Source organism: Camelus dromedarius, chromosome 5, assembly GCF_036321535.1.
Source record: "Camelus dromedarius isolate mCamDro1 chromosome 5, mCamDro1.pat, whole genome shotgun sequence".
Lineage (NCBI taxonomy): Eukaryota > Metazoa > Chordata > Mammalia > Artiodactyla > Camelidae > Camelus > Camelus dromedarius.
Window position 1 is genome coordinate 1670592 of NC_087440.1, and position 13418 is coordinate 1684009.

General features: G+C 54.1%; 1 protein-coding gene across 1 annotated transcript in view; it reads right to left on the minus strand.

The window, feature by feature from the left end:
• The window catches only part of IGDCC3 (immunoglobulin superfamily DCC subclass member 3), a 37793-nt gene that overhangs the window by 23058 nt on the left and 1317 nt on the right, over positions 1-13418 (minus strand). The window lies entirely within an intron of this gene.

Below are 13418 nucleotides of genomic sequence, written 5' to 3' on the forward strand. Positions count from 1 at the left end.
TGAGGCATCAATCTTTTCTAATGTCCATGTCACCACAACTAGATAATAAGCCTTTTGTGGGCGGCCCATAACCAAACTCTTAAACAGGATCATCCATCTTACCCACCCATCCATCCGTTTATCTGAGAATAAAATTAAAGAATGGACAACACTTGTTGAGAGACAATGAATGGCAGCCAAAATTGTTCCTTGTTTTGACTGATCAACCACATTTGACGTTACCAAGCGCTAACTGTAACAGTGATACAGGAAAAGCGTGCTTTTTAAAGGAGAGAAAAATCTAAGTATAGCTCATTGTTTGTCTGAGCCGATCCTGAGTCAAGGTTTAATCTAACCCCGGTCATAACCTCCAATATGATCATAATGTTTTTCTTTATAATTCTCCTAAATCTTCGTCTTAGAGTCATATTTCTTCTGCCTAACGCTTTAGAGCCTTAAGCCCCCTTGGCATCACAGCACCTGCTGCTGCAGAGCGACTCCCCCGCATTCTACCTGGTTAGTTGATCTGCTCAGTTAGTTGGTTTAGAGAACTTCAAAACAAAACAAAAAGCTAGAGCTGCGGAGGGGATAGATGTAGGACGCCTGGAGCCCCACCGTCTGGCTTCCCTCTTTCCTCCACCTCCAGCCCCTCAGCCCCCTCTACAGAACCAAGGACTCTAAGGAATGATGCTTAAAGTCCCCTGATCTAGAGGAAAAAGGGAATTACCCAAGCAGACAACAGCTAGTTCGTAGTAGATCAAAGATCATTCCAATGCTGTACAGGCCACTAGTTTCATTTTACAAGACTAAAAGGACCATTCAACAGAAACTACAAATATAATTGTTACTGTGTATTACTATATGTGTGCCTTTATGGTTTGTCCAGATTTCAGCAAGCGTGCCTGAATGCTGAATCCCCAGAATATTATACTTGGGAACTGATCCACTACTCAACAACATGAGGTGCCTCCAGGCCCAAATTAGAGATTCAGTGCTTTTCACTGAAAAAGTGCTTCTTAAAGGAAGCTTATTTCTCTCCATATCTCTTCTTTCCCCAATCTCAAGACCATAAATAACTAAAACTAATGCTCCATGGGTGAATATTTTGAGAAGAAGATAATGAGTCGAATAATGAGTGGTTTTTCTTTTTCTCCCCTTATCCATTTCCACAGCATCATGCATTCACAGGATGCTTTGTTATCATGGTTATAACTTTTCAAGATAATAGGAAGGTAGGCATGCACATTCAGGGATAGTCTTTCCAAAGAGGGGTGCTTCCTAGCATGGAACTGGCCTTTTAGCTCTTCTTGAGGTGAGGCCAACGGTCTGGCATCCTGGGTCTCTCTCTAGCTTGCCTGGAAGGGTGTCCCACCCTGAGGTGACTAAGTACCTCCCCTGGGATGGCAGACTGGGGTCTAAACTCCCCAGGCCAAGTGCTTCCTACTCGGCACTCAGTCATGGCACCTGCCGCTCAGTCCCATCCTAATCGTCCCCCGAGCTGGCCAGCAGCAGAGGGACCTTGGAAAAAGGGTGTTCCAAGGAAGGGAACAGAACAGGGAGATAGGGGTGCCCTTTAAGACCGGAAGAAGGTAGATTAGGAGAGTCAGGATACAGTTAGACGCAGACATGACCACTCTCAGCTTCTGACAGTAGGGGCTCAGAAGCAGGCAGAGAATGGCTTAAGTAAAACTCCCCTGTAGACCCTTGGCAGGTAATATATGACTCAGCTTTATCTGCCCTCCCCCAGCCCCAGGCTGTTGAGCTCCAGAGGGTGAGTGTGCCTACCACAGCAGGCAGGACATAAGTGCTGTGTTCCTATCCCCCCTTTCATACACCCCGTTCTCTCACCTCCCCAGGCAAGCCCTGGGTTCAGCACTGAGGATGCACAGAAGAGCAAGCCCCTCCCCTCAAGAGACCAGTGGGAAGGACAAGCATATACTCACTGTCCCGAACAGACTGTGTCTTTTGATTCTCCCCACCCCACCCCCAAAAAAGCAAAGCTGGGCATACGTCCGATGAATCCTTCTTGAATTGATGTAATAAAAGCTAGATAGCTTTATTTCAGAAAAGCCTTGATCCCATCAACCTTACACTTACCAGCTTGCTTGTAATGATCTTGATTTTGTCACAGTTCGATGGGAAAATGACTGATTTGGGAAGCAAAATCAGAAACACAGGAGAGCAGGAATATCAAACAGGCTCAATCCTGAGGCTCATTCTATGTGATATCATAATTGGTCTTCTGAAATCAAGAATATTCTAAACCAGTCTTCAAGTGGGACTAATTTAGACAGGGTTTCTCTGAGGTACTTGAGGTTTGGCATACAATTTTAAGAGACCTCAAAAAATTAGGGTGAAGGGAATTACTGCAGAAAAAGGGTGACATTCCATATAATCTGGAATGTAAGAGGCAAAACAGAAATAACCTACAAGGGGTGGGGGTTAGGAAAAAAACAAGCCAGATGTGAAGATGGCAGAAAAAGATCCAAGAATTGTTTATTACAAGCCAAATACTGGGTTTCAGCTTTCTACCATCCTGGCTCCGAAGTCAGAGCCCAAATTCCATTTGGCCAAACAGCACATTGGAGGGAGCATCTGATCACTTTCTGTTCCAGTTCTGTACACCCAAGACTTGGGGTAAGGCCCTCTCTCTGGATCTCAGCTTCCACAGCAGTGATGTGAGAAACTTAGGGGTAAGAAGCTGGGGGAGAGGGGAGGGGAGGGTCAGAGTCAATCAGCAAAACCTAGAAAGCTCCCCTCTCCCCATTCCTGCCTGCCCCTGGGGTGAGCACACTCCCAAGCACTGTCAGAGCAACCAGCAACCATCTCTTGGTTCAATCTGTCATTCTATGATGGCTCTGGGACCCTTTCTGTTTCCTTTCCCTAGTAGAGCTGGCCTATTCAAAGGTTTGCCCACAAACTTTTCTTTAGCACCATCTCCTTGTCAGAAATTCTGTGCCCCAAGCCAATTGAAGGGAAGGGGACTGGGAACCCAAGATCTCCACTATCCTGTTCCATTTTGCTCCCCAAGACCATTTCGAGGCTCCCGGTTGGTGGCGGCGAGTTCCCGAGTGAGTTACCAAATGAAGGCCAGGGAAGCAGTGACCCCGAGGCACCATGCAGGAGCCCCCGTGAGGACACACGTGCATTCGCAGACAAGAGATACACTCAAACACTTGCACACGCACACACGTTCTCACCCCCACACAGACAAACCAGGGTGCGGTGACTTGACAGCCTCGCGACCGCGCGGCGCGGGGTTAATTGAACGCACATTGATTCTGCCGCGCATCAGCCAGACTGGCCCAGGCCGGCCGCGCCTCCCGCGAGAAGCGGCCGCGCTTTGTGCTGGAGGTGGAGGTGGGGGACGTCCGTTTTCCCCAAAGGAGGCAGATCTTTTGCGGAGCCCGGCTCCTGCAGTCCAGGTTTACTCTCATCCCACCGCGATCGGCCGCCCCGGGGCGGAGAGCAAGTCCCTGCGCGGGGACGGCGTGGCAGGCGACACGGCTCCCGGAGCGCGCGGGGACTGGCAAGCGCCTGGCTGCCACACCCACCGGGACCGCGCCCCTGAGCCCCAAGGACCCGGCCGGCTGCTTCCGACACGTGCTCCGCCGCTGTCGGGAGGCAGGCGGGAGGCCACCAGGCCCGAGGGGAACGTCAGAGGATGAGGATGACAAGAGAACTTTGCGGCAGAACTTCGATCCTGACATTTGAAAAAGGAGGAGGCCACGCCCAGCGCTCCAGGAGAGAGGACTGGGAGAGGGGGATGCAGGAGAACGCTAGAGCGAGCCTTAGGGGTAGACGGGAGAGTTGCGGAGGAGGGAACCGTGTTCAAGCCAAAACAAGTCAGTGTCTCAGAATTTTAGGGGACTTCAGGAGTCTCGTAATCTGGTCCTCTCCATGCTGCCTTCCACCTATGGGGAAACAGGTCCAGGAAGTGACTTTGTGGGTCCAAAGTCAAACAGGGATGGGTTGAATATTTACATAGTAAAAGCAGTTTCTTACTGAAGTGGGAGCGGGGGAGGGCACGGAAGTCATGGTGTCGAGTCCAAGCTCCTCCCATGACCCTCAAATAATGATGGGGTCAGAGGAGATGTTCCTTCCAAGCCAGTCCAAGCCAGGTACCTCCCCTGGAGTCCTGTCTCCAGGACTGAGCACAACCAACCCCCGCCCCCAGCTTCTATGCCCTGCTGACACCAACGCCCTCTGAAACCTGAATAAAGGGTGCCTCCACTGGTGGATGGGGGTCCGGGGGCAGAACCCTATACTCTCCAGATGCATGGACCCTACTCATCGTCTCCCCTTCCAAAGACAGGCAGGGCAGCACTCCCTCCCATTTCCCACAAAGACAAACTGAGGCCCGGCAGCTTGAAGGGAAGGAGGAAGCTTGAACCCAGATCCAGCCCTCAGTGCAAGTCTATCTGCATCTGTCATTGGCTCGGGCTTCCTCAGGGTGTCTATAGTCCCACCACCAGTCCCACAGCAGCAGTGAGTGGGGTTCTACTACTGATAGGGTTTGGGGATGAGGTCTAGCTTTGTCCCCGATTTCTCCCCGGCAAAGTGCAGGGTCTTTGCAGACACAATCCCAGGTGGGAAGGGGCCACGTTGGGAGGAGGACGTGGAGGCATGTCTCTGGCAGGCAGGGCCACAGACCAGGGCATATGCCACAGGAAATAGCCCCCTGAACCAAGCCTTCAGGTGGGGATGGAGGCACGAACCAGGACCTTCCCCAGAAGTCAGGTTGCTGAGAGTATGAAGAGACACTGAGCACCCAGGGCCGCTGCTGGATCCCAAGGGGGCCTGGGCTGGTGCTTTCCCACCCCACCTCCCACCATTCCTGGTTCTCACCCAGAGACCCAAAGTCTTCCCTGTTCTAGGGACTCCAGCCCTAAGTGTCCCACTCCTCTTGCCAGTAAGGTCCCTGCGCTGTGCCCTTCCAGCAGGCACAGCCTGCCCCCTACCCCCCGCAGTGCTGCTGGGTTTATCAGGAAGCCTGCCAACCAACACATTGCTCAGTGGGGCCAAGAAGGCAGACCCCTTACCCAGCTTGGTGTGGCAGAGTCTCCCGGCCACCACAGCAGGCAGGGACTGTGGTCTGGGGCGGGGGAGGGGGCAGGTAACTCTATGAGGCCTTAGGCCACCTTGCCCAGGCAAGGGGACAGCACAAGGACAATCAGCAGCCTGGCTCCTCCATCCTCCGGGCTGATTATGGCTCTTCCCTACTACCCCCCCCCCCGCCCCCTGAACCCCTGGGGAGAAGGATCCTTCTCAGTCACACCAGTTCCTCTCCTGTGATTTGTTCTGAATTTTCAAACAAAGAGTAATTATGACAGATGTGGAGCAATCAGCGTCATTATGCGGGAAACAAGAAAGGGAAAGGGAGCTGAGGGGGCCCCAGGGGGGAGGGGAACCTGTCTTTCCTCCTCAGAAGAAGCCACGCCCCCCACCTCCAGCAGTCCCAGTACCCTCCCAGCTTCCTCTCCTGTACCCAGCCGCTCTGCGCAGCCTCACAGGTAGGACTTCTCTCTGTAGAGCGTCCCAGCAGAGCATCCCAGCCTAACTGGCCCTCCGGATTCTTCCCGGGCCTCCAGCAGCAGCTGGGGGTGGGGAGCGTGGAGCCCTGCCCCACACACCGGGAGTGGCTCCCACTGTGGCCAGAGTTCTAAGCTGTTCTCTGCTTCCCAACACTCCCCCACACCCACCCTGCCTGTGCCCAGGTACCAGGCTCTATTTCTGAGGCAGAAATACTGATTATATTCTCAAGGGACTCTAGCCCCTTCTGAGGACACTCAAGCCATTGAATTTGGGGTGGGGCAGACCGGGTTTAAATCCCCACTTCTCTACTGTGTACCCTTGGGCAGGTTAATTAACCATTCTGGCCTTCTGTTTACTCATCTGTAAAACAGGAGTAGTAATACCTAGTAACGGAAATGTGGGAATTAAGTAAGTTAGCATATATAGGGCTTACCAGGACTACTTCCACTATTACTAGTTAGTTCAGCACTAGTGCCAGCACTTAGGTAGCCCTCAAACCACTCAGCTCAGCACCCGGTGTGATTTGCAAACTCAGAGGCCCTCAGAAATGTGCCATCGATCTTGGCGCCCACATCCAAGATTTGCTGGTTAACACTCACAACCAGAACTACAACTACAGACAAAGCCTGGGACAGGGCAGGATACAAGAAGAATGGAAATAAATGTGCTAGTCTGCCCGGGGCGGGGTCGGGGCGGGGTCGGGGTCGGGTTCGGGGTGGAGGTGGGGGCGAGGGTGGGGGGTGGGTATAAGATCTCCCGCTTCCCCAGCCAGAGAGCAGTGATGCCCTGGGGAAGGCAAGAGGCACGAGGAACTCTGGAGGCTCTCTTACCTGCCCAGGCTGGAGCACCAAATACATCCCTGGGAAGGTGACCCCCTTGGGGCCTCAGTTTTCAAGTCTATAAAATGAGAAGGTGGAACCAGATGAGTTCCAAAGTTTCCCCCATAGTCTGGATGCCTGTGACCCTACTTAGAGGCTGGGAAGACCTCCAAGGTCCTAGGTGGACTGGGAATTTCAGGATTCTTTTGCAGTAGCTGGCCACTCAGTGAAAGGGCCGGCAGGCCTGGGTTCGTCCTCTCTCTCTCTCTCTCTCTCTCTCTCTCTCTCTCTCTCTCTCGCTCGGTGGTCTGCCTCCCTCCTCCATTTCCCTCTGCATTTAGGTGGTCTGGTCACCATCTGCCCACCCAAGCCCCTGGGGCCTCTTTGCTAGTCCCCCCCTCACATTCCAATGGCCTTGGGGGCAGCAGCCAGACCAGAAAGTCCAGTTCCTGCCCATTATCACTGTTCGCATCTGCACTGCAACCCAACACCGGCATTCCAGAGAGCAGCCCGGGGCTGCCCCCACCACCCACCGTGGTCAGTGTCCGGGCGCTCAGAGACAGGCCCCTAGCAGGGGCCAGTGTTCTCAGATTCCTCTCAGGGAAGGTGAGCCCCCAGGGAGGCTCCAACTTGCTGGGGAGGCCACAGACCCCTTCCTTTGGGGTCTCTGAACCTCGTCCTCTCAGAGTCTCCTCTTCCTGTCTCTTTGTTCTGTGCAGAGGCCTGAGCTCACCTCCTTTTGCTCCTGAAACAGAGACACCACCCTCCAAGCACAGCAGAGGATGGTGGACACAGGACTCGCTACACCTGCAGAAAGAGGCGGGAGGAAGGACAGAACAGCAAAGAGTGCTGGAGAAAGGAAGACAGCAGGGCAGGGGAAACGAGAGCTGAGGGCCTCACAGGAAAGCAGGGAGGGGCAGAGCGTATGTGGGGGTGTCAAAGAGTGATGAGCCTCCAGACTAAGATCCTGAGAAAAGATAGAGAGGATGGGTGGGAGAAGCTGGGACGTGAGCCCTCAGCATCAACTCTACTTCCCTCTGCCTGAATCAGGTGGCCGGCTGGCCTGGATTAAGCCCACACTCCCCCCCTCCTCCATCTCCCTGTGGCCTGGGGTCTGGCCTGGAGCTCCTCCTGCTTGTCCCTTGCTGGGCCTCCTTGCTGGGCCCCTGCATTTCCACCTTCCCTGGGTCACAACATCACCTGCCCAGGCACCCCTCTTTAGGAAGCCCCTGAGACTGCTCCATCCACAGAGGTCACTCTCTCTTCTGCCCCTCCCTTGCATCTGAGGGCAGTTATAAAGTGTCAGCCTTTCTTGGAACAGGGTGAACAAGTTGGGGGCTAGAGAAGCGAGCTCAGAAATCAAAGAACGGTCCTTTGGTGGGGCTAGGGGCAGGGGGGTGGGGGAGCTGTGGAGGAAGGATGGAGCAGCCCTGCCAGCAGTCTCGGATTGCAGCCAGATTGCTGGCACCCGCCTAGTGAATAAGAAAACTATGACCTAGACTCTCAGAGGTACTAAGGCCAGACCCACATGCCCATCATGTAAGTCCCACCCTCTACCAGCGACCTCGCTCGCTTGCCTCCTCCCTCACTTCAGCTGGCTAAGTAATAGTCCCTTGCAGGACCTAATGAAATTATCTCCCACCCGCTCTTGCTCTGCACCAGTTCTGTCCACTCGAGATCCCTAGCCTGGCCACACTGCTCAAGGGAAGAGGGATTCCCCACGGGGAAGTCATTTGGAGGGAGCTGGCCCCTAATCCTGAGCCCCGAGCACATCCTTCAGCACACACCTGTATGCTCAGGTGCCCGCAGAAGAGGCCCACGTGGCAACATCCACACGCACTACTGATCTCCACGTTCCTTGTTGCAACAAGGCCACGGCCGGAGAATCTTAGGGAGCCATCGGAATCACTCGGTCCAGTTTAAACAAAGACAGCGGTGAGCTGTTTGGTTTCCCATACGGGGTGCCCTTCTGTTCCATTCTACGTTTATTGAAGGCTGTGTAGAAGAGCCTTCAAGCTGCTGTGAAAAGTCTTTCACACACACACACACACACACACACACACACACACACACACACGCCTGCAGGGACTCTGGAGAGGAGAGGGAAAGGCAGTACAGAAGGCCAGAAGTGAAAAAGTCCTTTCTCCCTGGGGGTGGGGAGGGACTAGGGGGCTGAGGGGGGCCGGGGGCCTGTTTCATTTGCAGGCTGCAAATGCCTCTCCTATTCACCGGCCCACATTCCCAGCCAAGGCGCCCGGCCACGGACAATGCCCGGGAACAGGAACAGAGAAGATTTGCACATTGTGTTCAAGGGGCCAGCTGGCTGCCTGCGACAGTGGAGCCAAGGTGTGGGAACCAGAAGCATTCGACTTCCACACTCAAGTCCTGCTGCTGGGGTGAGGGGCAGTCCTCCCCGCCCCCACTCCCCCAGGTTGGGACATGGGCTTCATCCAACCAGGGAATAAAGCCCAAGGCAAGAGACCCCAAGCCAGGCATGCGGACTACCAAGCAATTTGGTCTCTGATTCACACCCCATCTGGCGAGGAAGAGAGAGTCTCAGCTCCTCCAGAGATAAACACGCAGCAGCCACCCGTGGTCCTGCCTGTGTGTGTTATATTCCCCTGACGCTCCTCCCCGTTCACAAGCTTCTGTCCCTTTGCGCTATGCTGTCAATTACGAGGCAGGGAGGGAGAGAGAGAGAGAGAAAGCAAAAGAGATGCAGAGAGAGAAGGGAGAGACAGAGCCTTGCCCCGCGAAGGCCACATGCTCATTCAGTTTCATTCAGTTTTTTACCAAGCTCCAAGGGCAGGGGATGTGAGAAATCCAAAAGAAAGGAAAGCCCTTTAGGAGCTTAAAATCTAGTTGAGGAGACAGATGGAATATCCAGCCACAAAACAACTACTTAACAAGGCAAGCAGCCATCACTGAGAAGGTTGAGCCTGAATGCCACAGACCACAAGTCCTCCCCGCCTTAGCAGGGGGAAGAAGGAATTACTGTAAACTAAGTGGTCTTTGGGGAGGGATCGGGTAAGGGATGAGCAGGGGCAAGAATAGACTGGGGAAAGGCCCAGCGAAGGCAGGCGTGTCCCAGGGACTGACTGGATGGCAAGGAAGCCTTAATACCGCAGAGCAGAGGTGAATCTCGCTCCAGTATTACAATGAGAAAAACAAAGCCCAGAGAGGGTGAGTGACTTGCCCAGAGCCACACAGGACTCTTGGCATCCAGACAAGAGCCTTCCCATCATAACCTCACAACTTCTCAGGAGCGTCAGAAGGGGCTGGTCTGTGGAGTACTGACTGGCAGGTAGAAGGCCTTGACCCTCATGGGTTTGCACCTACCTCCGTGCCATGGCATACTCACTGGTGAGCTGCCTGGCAGGACGGCAGGCCCGGCCGTTCACCCACCACACCAGTGATACCTCAGCGGCAGCGCCTGCTTCCTGCCCTGACCGGTAGGCAGACGTGTGTGAGGGGCAGAGGGGAGACGCCCTCAGGGTGACTTCAGCTGAGCTGCCCATCAGGGAGAAGAGAAGAGCTTGGGTTCCACCCATCAGACCACCAGGTGACAAAGGCCTCCAGGAGTACCAGCCACTGCACAAACTACTGCTCTACGCTGAGGCCCTCCGGGCTCCCCTGGATATACTGAGCCCCCCACACAAGCTGTACTCCCCAGCAGCTCCAGTCCACCGTTCGCCCAAACCCCCACCCAGACCTGGTTCCACAGACCTGCCCCCAGACCCACACAAGCATGGATCTCGCTGCTGAAAGAGATTCCAGTGTAGCGGGTTAAACTGCCCTCCCTCAGGCAGGATGAGAGTGATTCCGACTTTAGGAGTGGGTGACTGAGGGCCTGAGAAGTAGGTGACTTAGTGAGGGGGAGACAGCTGGGGACCAGAACTGGACTTTCTCTTTCCAAGAGTCTGGGCTCACCAGGAGCCTTCCTGGAACCACTGTATCTAAAGGAGCTGAGAACTTCCCATTTCTCACCTCCATCACCTCCCCTCCTCAGAACAGTAATAGTATTTAAGGAACACTTTCTACGTGCCCTGCACTGTGCTAAATTCTTCCCCCATGTTATAGGTAATCCTCACAGCATTCCTACTTGAGAAGTATTATTTCCCCCAATTTAAAGACGAGGAAACAGAGACTGAGAGAGGCTCAAGTCCATCCAGCTGGAGGTTGTTTTGCCTCCACAGCCCACCTTCATGACCATCGTTGGGCCAGCCTAGTCAGGATGGCCCCAGGCTTGGAGGGAGGCAATCCTGGTTCTTTGAGAAGCCAGCCAGCATTAGGACAGGCTGGACCTCATCCTAAATTAGCGGTCAATACCTAGCACTAACAGTAATATGTAAACGAGCATTTTCTAGATGCCAAGTCCTGTGTCAGGTGCTTTATGTCCAACATTTAATCCTCCAACAACCCCAACAGGCTGGTGGGATTATGCTCATGGTTTTTTTCAGAGGAGAGCACAAAGGCTCAAGAGAGTTCAAAGTGATTCGTGCGGAGGACACATCACCAGTGAGTGGCAGAGCTGGGGTTCAAGCCCCCCCAGGTCCCCTCCACGGCCTTCACAATGCTGCCGCCAGACCCCTACACCAGGAATTATGACACGGGAGGGGCTCTACTCTCGCACCTGCGCACCAGTGCCACGGGCATCACCTGGGATCCTGTTAGACTTGCAGGACCCCAGGACTTAGCCTAGACCTACTGATTCAAAATCTGATTGTTATCAAGGTCCCCAGGGAATTCACGGGCACAGGGAAGTTTGAGATGTCCTGCTCTAGACCCTCTCGCTCTGTACTCCAGTTTCCCAAGGGGCCTAAGACCAAGAGCTAGGCCAGGAAGGGAGGGGCAGGAACTGAGGGCACCTGCCTGCTGGGATCTGGGGTGGCTCCCCCCTTAGTTATCTGCCCTCTTTGGAGTCATCCAGGCACACAGAGCTCAACAGGTGTGAGTCAATGCATGTTCCCACTGGATCCCACATGCCCTTCCTGGAGCCCCTCAGGAGGGACAGCAGAGGGTCTCAATAGGCCAGCCGAGCTTCAGCCAATGCCCAGAGGCTGGGGAGAATCCCCAGGCCCTCCCAGGAAGGGGTTAAAACAGAACAAGTCGCACTCTGGCTCGAATAATCCTACTCCCAGAGAGATTTCCCTGGGGTACATCCTAACTGAATCCCAGTGAGGCGAGAGCTGGGGGCTGGGAGTGCTTTCAGGCAGTCTGCTTGTCAGTGGACTCACCTTTAAAGGAAGAAAAAAGCATTGGCTACACTACTGAGCACCTCCTATGTGCCAGGCAAAGCACGGGCTCTGACAGTCCTTACAACCGTCCCACAAAGTAGGATTCTGTGCACATTTCACAGGTGAGGAAACTGGGCCACGGACAGGTTAACTTGTCCAGGATCTCATCCTTAACAAGTATCTGAATTTCCAGCCCCCAAACTATAAACACATGGAACGGCCAGGCAGAGAAACCAGATGTGCTGGAAGCATGAGTGCCCTTAGGACCCTGAGCCACTCCATCCTAAAAGGGAGGTACATAGAGCTGAAGCCCCCAAGGAATCAGCCTGGAGTTTAGCCCATTCTGGTCAGGTCATCTTTCAGTGACGGCACCCAAGCCCACCTGGGACGGAAGAGGGGGCATTCCCAGCCATTGGCCTCTGGCCCGGAGCTCAGAGGCCCCAGCAGACCTGCCCACACACACCTAGACCCCTATCTGCCTCACTGGGTTAGTCCACTGGGTGGACTGTGTGTCTGTGAGGGGTGCTTAGCATGCCCCAGCCCTCAGCCGATGCCCAGGGGCGTGGGAGCAGGCAGGAGGAGCAGGGGCTCTGGAGGGCTCCCCACACCTTTTCACAAGGCGCCCTCCCGCCCTCCCGTGTCACACAACATCTGCCCTGCCTGCGGGCACATGGGCAGGGACTTATTACTAAAGGAGAAAACCCAGGCCGCTAATCAGCTTTGGAGGTTTCTAGGGACATCAGCCTGTGAAGTGAGAGAAGGGGATCCAGCTACCCGCTTGCTTGGTATCCAAGCGTTCCCCCACGGGGCCCCAAGCCTGGTAGGGGAGAGAGGCTGTATCAGACTGCCAGTGTTTGCAGGCAACTCCCCCAGTTTTCCCCAGGACCCCAAAGGATTAACCAAGCTGACCTCACCCTCTGGCCCTTCCCCCAGCCAGAGCCCACAGCTCAATTTCTTATACTGTTAGGAGTTTAAGGAAACCAAACATCTTGAAGGTATTACCATTTATAGAAAAGCACATTTACAATTAGCTATATATAAACACCTGGGGATTTATCTCCCAGAATCCCAGGCTGGTGATGTGGGGGGAGCATCCATCCCTCGGTGCTGACACAGGCCAGGGAGGGTTTGGAGGCTCCCTGAGAAGTCTCATTTCTCCCTTCCGAAAATCTTCCTCAGGTCCCTACCCTCCGTCCACGCTTCTCTTTCTCACATCCAGCCATCTGCTCAGAGGCTGCACCAGCCTTCCCTACGCCGCCGGGAGGGCCGGGGGATGAGGGGTTGCTGAGCCAGAAGTGATTCGGTCTCAAGGTCCAGGGCTGCCTCCCGGAGAGCTCCATATGGGGGCCCGGATCAGCCTTCCTTAGAACAAAGGAGCATCTTAAACTCAACGAAAGCGCTCCTGCCTCAGAACGATTCATCACTCACCAGCCGTTCAGAGCAACTGTGCAAATGCCCTCAGAGCCAGGAAGAAACTTGTCAGCGATCAGACGGGGAGGAGGCAGTGTGCCATAGGAGTTAGGCATGAAGGTGCAGGGTTCTAGATACTTAGACTGCAGTCCTGGCTCCTCTGCTCCCCAGAATGTCATGAATCCCCCTTAGTCTCAGTTTTCTTATCTGTAAAAGGGGGTTGATAACTGCCCATGTCCCAGTGGCATCATGATGACTGAATGAGATAATTCATGTAAAGCACTTCGACAGGGTGCCCAGTATGCAGTAAGTGCTTAATAAATATTAGCTAGAATCATTACCAACCAAAGTTAAAGCAGCTTTTTTTAAAGGGACATCCCTCCACACACAGAGAAATATAGAGATATTAGACGGAGAAACATTGTCCGCTTGCCAAAAC